This window comes from Macrobrachium nipponense, chromosome 28 (genome assembly GCF_015104395.2).
Source record: "Macrobrachium nipponense isolate FS-2020 chromosome 28, ASM1510439v2, whole genome shotgun sequence".
NCBI lineage: Eukaryota > Metazoa > Arthropoda > Malacostraca > Decapoda > Palaemonidae > Macrobrachium > Macrobrachium nipponense.
In genome coordinates this window covers 30,185,418-30,192,917 of record NC_087217.1, presented here as the reverse complement: position 1 = coordinate 30,192,917, position 7,500 = coordinate 30,185,418, and the positions used below count along the sequence as shown (strand labels likewise).

The window sequence follows — 7,500 nt, the reverse complement described above, 5'->3', positions numbered from 1 at the left end:
ATAGAATCTTCCTCCAACCAGTGATAAAGAAGATTAAAGAGAAATTGTCGACTGGGGTGACGTAAGAATACCACCTCTCTGTTAACTCTTCTATCACCTACCTGAAGAGAGTAGTTCTCTGAAATATAGCATTCATCTTCTACGTTTTGACATTTTTATTCGCTCCTTTTAAGTAGATGGGAATTTATATTAAAGTATTTCACTTATATAATATATATATATATATTATATATTATATATATATATATATATATATATATATAAATAATAAAACCAGAAGGCAGCTGCGAATGTAACTACAGGAAGGTTCCGAAGGAAAGGAAGGCAGCTGATGACCCAGGTAGGCCTGACCTATAACAAGGCTTAGCTTGAGTGTACAGTCGTCACGTGCTGGATGCGTCAGTTTATAAATGAATTTCGACGACCGTTGAACCTCCATTGAGCGATGTTGACGAAATACTAAAGATAAAGCTCGTACCGCAGATGGAATTGTCTGGTGTCGGGAAAAGGTGATTGAGATTACAAACCATGCTGTGTTAGGCTCGACCCATTAACCACTGATGCGTTACAAAGTTGAATGTGGAGATTATCTCCGATTTCATAGCATTCTTCGGAATAGTGTAAGCGATGACCTACGTGAATGGAAGAATCGAATACGAGATGAAGGAATTGTATTGTCGGTGGCAAAACGAATGGAACAAAACAAAAATAGAAATGGCAGCTGTCGTGAGTTGAGTTGAAAGAAAGTCAGCTTATATGAAAAATGAATAGAAATGCACTGTAAGCCTTGAGAAGGCCATTGATTGACATCCCTGATTGTATGGCCTTTCGGAATCGTCAGACATTTTTAAACTATATAGTAGGCCCTATAGAAACGGTTATCATTGAAACGGCAAATTATATGCCCATTCAAATAAGATATGCCTGCCAGCGCCTCTTCCCTTTTTTATTCTGGGATTTTTGGCTGCAATAATGGTGAGGGATCCAGTGTGCTTATCATGTCTGGTTCATTGCACCTGTTGACATTTCCATTCCCAGCGTGAATTTCAAGTGTCTGGATCAGTTGACAGGGAATGCTCTTTAGATACAAACTAACCAAAGGGTGCATCCACACGACGCTCAAACATGTCATAAAAACATGTCATTAACTTAGCGCACACGTCTCAGCCAGGTTGAATACAAGTCAGCGACTTACTGGTAGTCCTGAGTGTTGCTTCGTCGGGTTATACAACTTTTGCCAAAGATTCGTTCGCCACTTAAAGGTTGACTTCTTGTCAACTGATTTGTTATATGGATACAAAGAGTGTGCTTGACATATTTTACAGTAGTGTGGACAGATCTAAATCATAGGAAACGTGACCTGGAATACTGTTGTAGCTTCTAAACTCTCCCTCATTTTAGAACTTTGTCATTTTTGAGTTGAAGTTGGTCGGAAGTCATCAATTCAAGGACACATGAGCGCGTGATGTCAGACCCGGAGTGAGAGTCTTTCACTGAGAACTGAATGAATGAGGCTCACTTCTACGGAAGCGGAAGTCAGCAGTGCAAGACCTGTTCCGTGTGTTATTAAGCGAGCAAAAGGTGGTAGGAAAGCGCTCTTACGACTTTCATGTGCGCAATTTCTTTCTGTGATAACGAAAACGGCATCATCAAATGACATTGGTAGATTAGTTGTTGATAAGATTGGAAAGGTATGGCTGTTTTAACGTCATTTTCATTTGAGGAAAATAATTGGTCGTTATATGTGAGTGTCAGGTGTGCTGTTACAGTATCATGTCCTTTTTGGGAATAGCGTAGCGGTACACCCTTACTCGAGCACGGCGAGAAATATTCAGAGATATCGAGTATCATTTGAAATTGGGTCGTAGTCATATGATGCAGAGACCGAGAACGAATACTCATACCCAAAGAAGCCAAGTTGGCGTCAGTAGAGCGGCGCCATGCGTAAAGACCCGTATTATTATTGAATTAATATGGAAATGTTCAGGAGCCGATGGGCTGATCGTTTCCTTTTCTGTATTGATCAGAACTTGAAGTGAGTGACGGGAACTATTAAGATTTGAAGACATGAAGTCCCCAGTGGCGCCTTTGAATGCTGTTTCTGCTGCCATGTCTGTAGTTGTCCTCATCCTCATTCTTGGTCTTCCGCTTGGGTAAGAGAATGAAGCGAAAAACCGTTTTTCTCTTCAGCATCTTTTCATGTCTGATCTGGAGTAGAAAGGTCGCCATCCCGTCGCTCTCTACATTGCAAAACAAAAATGCGCCGAAGAAACAATCGAGTTTTCTGTACATCCGCCACAGCGTATAATCAAGCCACCGAAAATAGGTCCATCTTTCAGTGTTCTCGGTATAATTCTGTATGAGCAGTGGCCCATGAAACTAACCACCGCCCGTTGGTGACCTGTCCTATATCGTTGCCAGACGCACCATTATGGCTAACTTTAAACCTTGAATGAAATAAAAACTACAGATGCTAAAGGTCTCAAATTTGGTATGTTTGATGATTGGAGGGTGGATGATCAACATAGCAATTTGCAGCCCTCTAGCATCAGTCTTTTCTAAGATCTGAGGGCGGACAGGAAAAGTGAGGACGGACAGACAAAGCCATCTCAATAGCTTGCTTTATAGAAAACCAAATGGAAAGGTGAAGTTCCTTGAGAGACATCTGAAGGAAAAATCAATATTTGTTTTGGTGGTCAAATAACAATCACCCCGGAATTGATTGATTGATTGATGGTCTGTATTTGATTGATGTCTTTGTGGGGGTGTGTTGAGATAGTGATACATGGCAGGTAAGAAATGAGATATATATTGAAAGATGGCACGACGCTGCAGATGGCTGGACACGAAGGGGAAAGGACAGAAGGTGCAGAGGAATCTGGGACGAGCGGCAGACGAATCTCCGATTACGTGATGCGAGTTCTGATTGATGGAGTCATTGTGAATCAAACTTCCAGGAAATGCCAGCCATTTCACCTCAGAGCGCCTCAGTGGCGTGATCGGTATTGTCTTGACCTGCCACCTCGGCGGCCGCGAGTTCGATTCTCGGGCATTCCTCTGAGGGGGGGGTTAGAGATACGTATTTCTGGTAATAGAAGTTCACTCTCGACGTGGTTCGGAGGTCACGTAAGCCGCTGGTCCCGTTGCTGAATAACCACTGGTTCCATTTAACGTAAAAACAACATACAAACAAACATTTGAGAGAGAGAGAGAGAGAGATTTTTTTTTTTTTTGGCAGCAACATTTAAATAAAGTGAATGCTTTGACGAATGTTACGGAATTAGGTCCAGTTCATTGCCTTTTTTAAAATTAATATATGTACTCTGTTGTTTATTGTTGAATGATATTGATTTCATCTGTATTTTGCCGGTAACTTCTTCGTTCTTGTTCTGCAGACTTCCCTCGTGGCCATTATCATTTGGCCTCTACCGATGAATGACGTTGTAGGCTACATCCACATACCTGTAAATTTGTGCGCATTTGAACATCGCAACAACATAATGATTCTAAGTTTTTATTAATTAAATATTTAATGAACTCTCAATACAACTTCTGCCTCTCCCCCTCCCCCACTCATCCAACACCCTACACTCGCCCGACTTCCCCCCTTCCCCTATTCCTGTTCAGTCGGACCTGAAATGTTCATGGTTTAGGATGCCTACCCCGTCGGCCTTTTGATTTTTTAACAGTGTAGGAAAGCGACAGTCGTTCGAACTGGAGGTGTTGTTTTGGTTGATGTCATGCCTGGTGAAGACTAACAAGCTGAAACCACACGACAGGACGACCGGAGAAGCCTTACAGAATACGCTCGGCTTCGGCTACGAAGCATTTCGCTGGATGGGTTATTTTTTGTATAATATAATATATAAATATATATATATATATATATATATATAATATATATATATATATTATTTATCCTTAAATCCACGGTAGAAAGATACAGTGGATATAAGTACTTGTTCCTTCGTGCTACATTGATTATATATATATATATATATATATATATATATATATATATATATATATATATATATAGATAGAGAGAGAGAGAGAGAGAGAGAGAGAGAGAGAGAGAGAGAGAGAGAGAGCTCTATGCATTTCAATAGCGCCATGCACATTTTCTCTCTCTCTCTCTCTCTCTCTCTCTCTCTCTCTCTCTCTCTCTCTCTTACACACACACACACACACACGGGTAAAAGGCAGTCATGCTCATCCGTTTCACTTTCGTTCACATATTTACCACAAGAATTGGAGTGTTGGTCGTACTAAAATATGCGTGTGCATAGACTCATTAGGTCGAGTGTGAAAGAGAGGTGCTAAATAATGAAAGTTCGGGAAAACTGTCGGATCAGAGTTCCTATTGAGAGTCGTTGAGATCTCTTGGATGAGAGGAGGGTGCCAGGCGTCATAGCAGCCGTCTTTTAAATGTGATCGATTGCGGGTGAATGAACCAAAAGAACGGCGGCGTATACGAAGCGTATTCTTCGATTCTCGATGAAATCGATTGTCTGCTTGCCACGAGGGCACTGCGTGCATCATGCATGCAGCAGACTATTGACAAGGCTTGTGGGATCGTGGGTGGGGCGGCGTCCCCTGGAGTTGTGGGGGGGGGGGGGGGGGGGGGGGGTGGGGGGGGGGGGGGGGGGGGGGGAAATGTGTGTGTGAGTTCTGAAGGTCACGCTTGCATATTTAGCTGGTGGATAATGTCTGAGATTGGACGTTTCTCGGCAGTTGATACTTTCTGCCGTTGTGTCGAGTCCTTTGGGAATATTTGTGATGTAGTGCATGAAGGGTGGGGTTTTTGTGCACCCCACATCTACGCACATCCATTTTCTTATTTACTGCTTCTCCTTTCTTCATATTATATATATATCATATATATATATATATATATATATTATATATGTTATATATATATATATATATATATTATATCTATGGTAATAAAATATATAAAGCAACATGTCTGGAAGAAAAATGGCAAACCAAAAGGGGTTGCTAGGCCTTTCGACACAAAAGTCCTTTACTTAGGAGACCGTTGTTTAATTTTTTTTCCTTCGTGGCATTTGCCTTTTTAAATATTCATCACGTAACTGCCCCCTTGAATCAGTTCCACACACATACACACAAATATATACATAATATACATCCACACACACATACACACACACACACACACACACATCTATATATATATATTATTATATATATATATTATATAGTATTAATATATATATATTTATATATATATATATATATTATTATAATTACTAAAATTTGTATAAGTCTTATTTAAGAATAATCTATGAAATGTACGGCCATGATTGACAGCTGTCTAACTTCCGTGACTTGAATTCAAAGGCATGCAACCTTTGATACAGGACAGATTTTTCAAACTGGTGCAAGACAGACGCTGAAGATTGCTTTCTGTGGTATGTATAAAGGTACCTGAAAGATAAGTAAAGGCGATCTGAAAGCGCGAGGAGGCTTGATCAAGCAGCCCCTTCCCGTCCCGTCCTGTAGGGAAGGGCGATATAGTACTATATCGGGTGGTTTTGTCTTACCAGGATTCGTTCCTTCTCCAACCCGAGGCTCAGGAAAGCGTCACTGAGGTATTGAATGGGTTCATTCACACCAATTTTCAAGCGCCTCGGTGGCGTGGTTGGTATGGTGTTGGCATGCAACCTCGGTGGTAGCGAGTTCGATTCTCGGGCATTCCACTGAGGGGTTAGAAATGTGTATTTCTTGTGATAGATGTTCACTCTTGACGGGTTCGGAAGTCACGTAAAGCTGTTTGTCCCGTTGCTGAATAACCACTGGTTCCATGCAACGTAAAAACAGCATACAAACTAACAAACATATCAGTTTTCCTTTAATGCTTAGCTCACGATTTCTCCCTTTGCTTTCGTTTTCCCTTCAATACAATCTTCCATACCTGAAGGGGATCATTCTCCAGTTCCCTTAGGGGCCGCTCCCTCTCCTCCATCACTCCTCTGATCATGTTGCCAGTGCCATTTCCCCCCCCCCCCCCTCTCTCTCTCTCTCTCTCTCCTCTCTCTCTCTCTCTCGTCTCTCTCTCTCTCTCTCTCTCTCTCCTCTCTCTCTCTCTCTATTTTTGTTGTTGGTGTTGGACTAACACGGCCTTATGCCAGCACTGAATACCTGGGCCTTGAAGCCGTACGATGCTAAGTATGTGTTCCCGTGTTTTCTGGGCCTGCAGAAGAAAGGGATTTATGAAATGATAGATTTTAGAATCATTCGTTGGCTGTCTAGTGGTTGATACGCATGAAATACTTTGGTATCGAAAAATTTCTGCAAAATGCCTACAGTCTTCATCAGAACATTAATGTGGGGATTGATAAATATATATTATTGCACTGATTATGTATATGCCTATGTGGCGTGTATATGTTAATCGATTATCAATTGTACTTCCTTAATTCATGATGATCGGGGTTTTGTCATTTGTTTAAATGGCCATGAGTTTCGTTGCTGAGAAATTGCCTTTGTTGCTGTGACGGTTTATATCTTACCGCAAATGCTGTTATATCGTGGGCAGTCAGTGCACCGAGTTTCAGTTTTATATAAAGAGTTAGATCGTGTGACTGGTTGAGCAAACTCTTCATCAGTGACAGTGAAAGGTTAGTGGGAAATCGATGGTGGACGCCCCCCCCCCCCCCCACCCCCCCCCCACCCCCCTTCCAACATTCGCGAGAAGAATAGACATCATGAACAAAGCGAAGGTGACTTGAGTAGCAGGTGTAATAGGTTATGCAATAGGTTATTAGCAATTAAAATGATTGATATGAACCATACTGACGCAGTTTGGTTATGGTGACGGCGATGGTGGCGGCGGCGGCAGTGCTTACTGAAATCAACACTAATAAGTGACTGAGGTCAGCGTATGGTAATCATGTAGTCATGTTTAATTAGGTTATGCAATTGGCTAGAACGGCAGCGTTTGGTCACTTTCCTAATCTTGTTTGCTCCCCGTGTTAGGATCCCAGTGTCAGTGTCATGTAGTGGTCATTGTTAATGGGAGGGAGTGAGCGGAGAAGGGGGGGAGGGGGTGGGGGGCGAGTTCCCTACCATGAACCTTGCATTGAGAGTCCCTTCCTATCCTTCGCCTTTGTAACGTCAGTTGCTCAAGTGCGCCGAGTTCGCTCCATGCCAATTTTTCTCTTGTATCTCTGAAGGGCCTCTAGCCCTCTGTAGCATCCCCCCCCTCCCCCCCCCATCCCTCCCTCCCTCCACTGGTTTCCCCACGTAGCTCCCACGTTTATCAAGTCGACTGTTTCTTGTCCTGTAGCGTTATTGAAGAAGACCAGGATGGATTTCAAATGAGTCGTGACAGTCCTCGTCGTTATATTAATGGTCTTGATAAACCTTGTTTTATATGACATAGTCGAATCGAATCATCATCTCAATAATACTCATAACCAGGTTTGGTCCATCATTGTTTTCACTATTCATCCAGGACTTTTATTTATTTGTCGT

The 7,500-nt window shown here is 42.1% G+C and overlaps 1 protein-coding gene across 21 annotated transcripts in view; it reads left to right on the top strand.

The window, feature by feature from the left end:
• LOC135201636 (phosphatidylinositol-binding clathrin assembly protein LAP-like) overlaps window positions 1-7,500 on the top strand; it is a 485,987-nt gene that overhangs the window by 84,470 nt on the left and 394,017 nt on the right. The window lies entirely within an intron of this gene.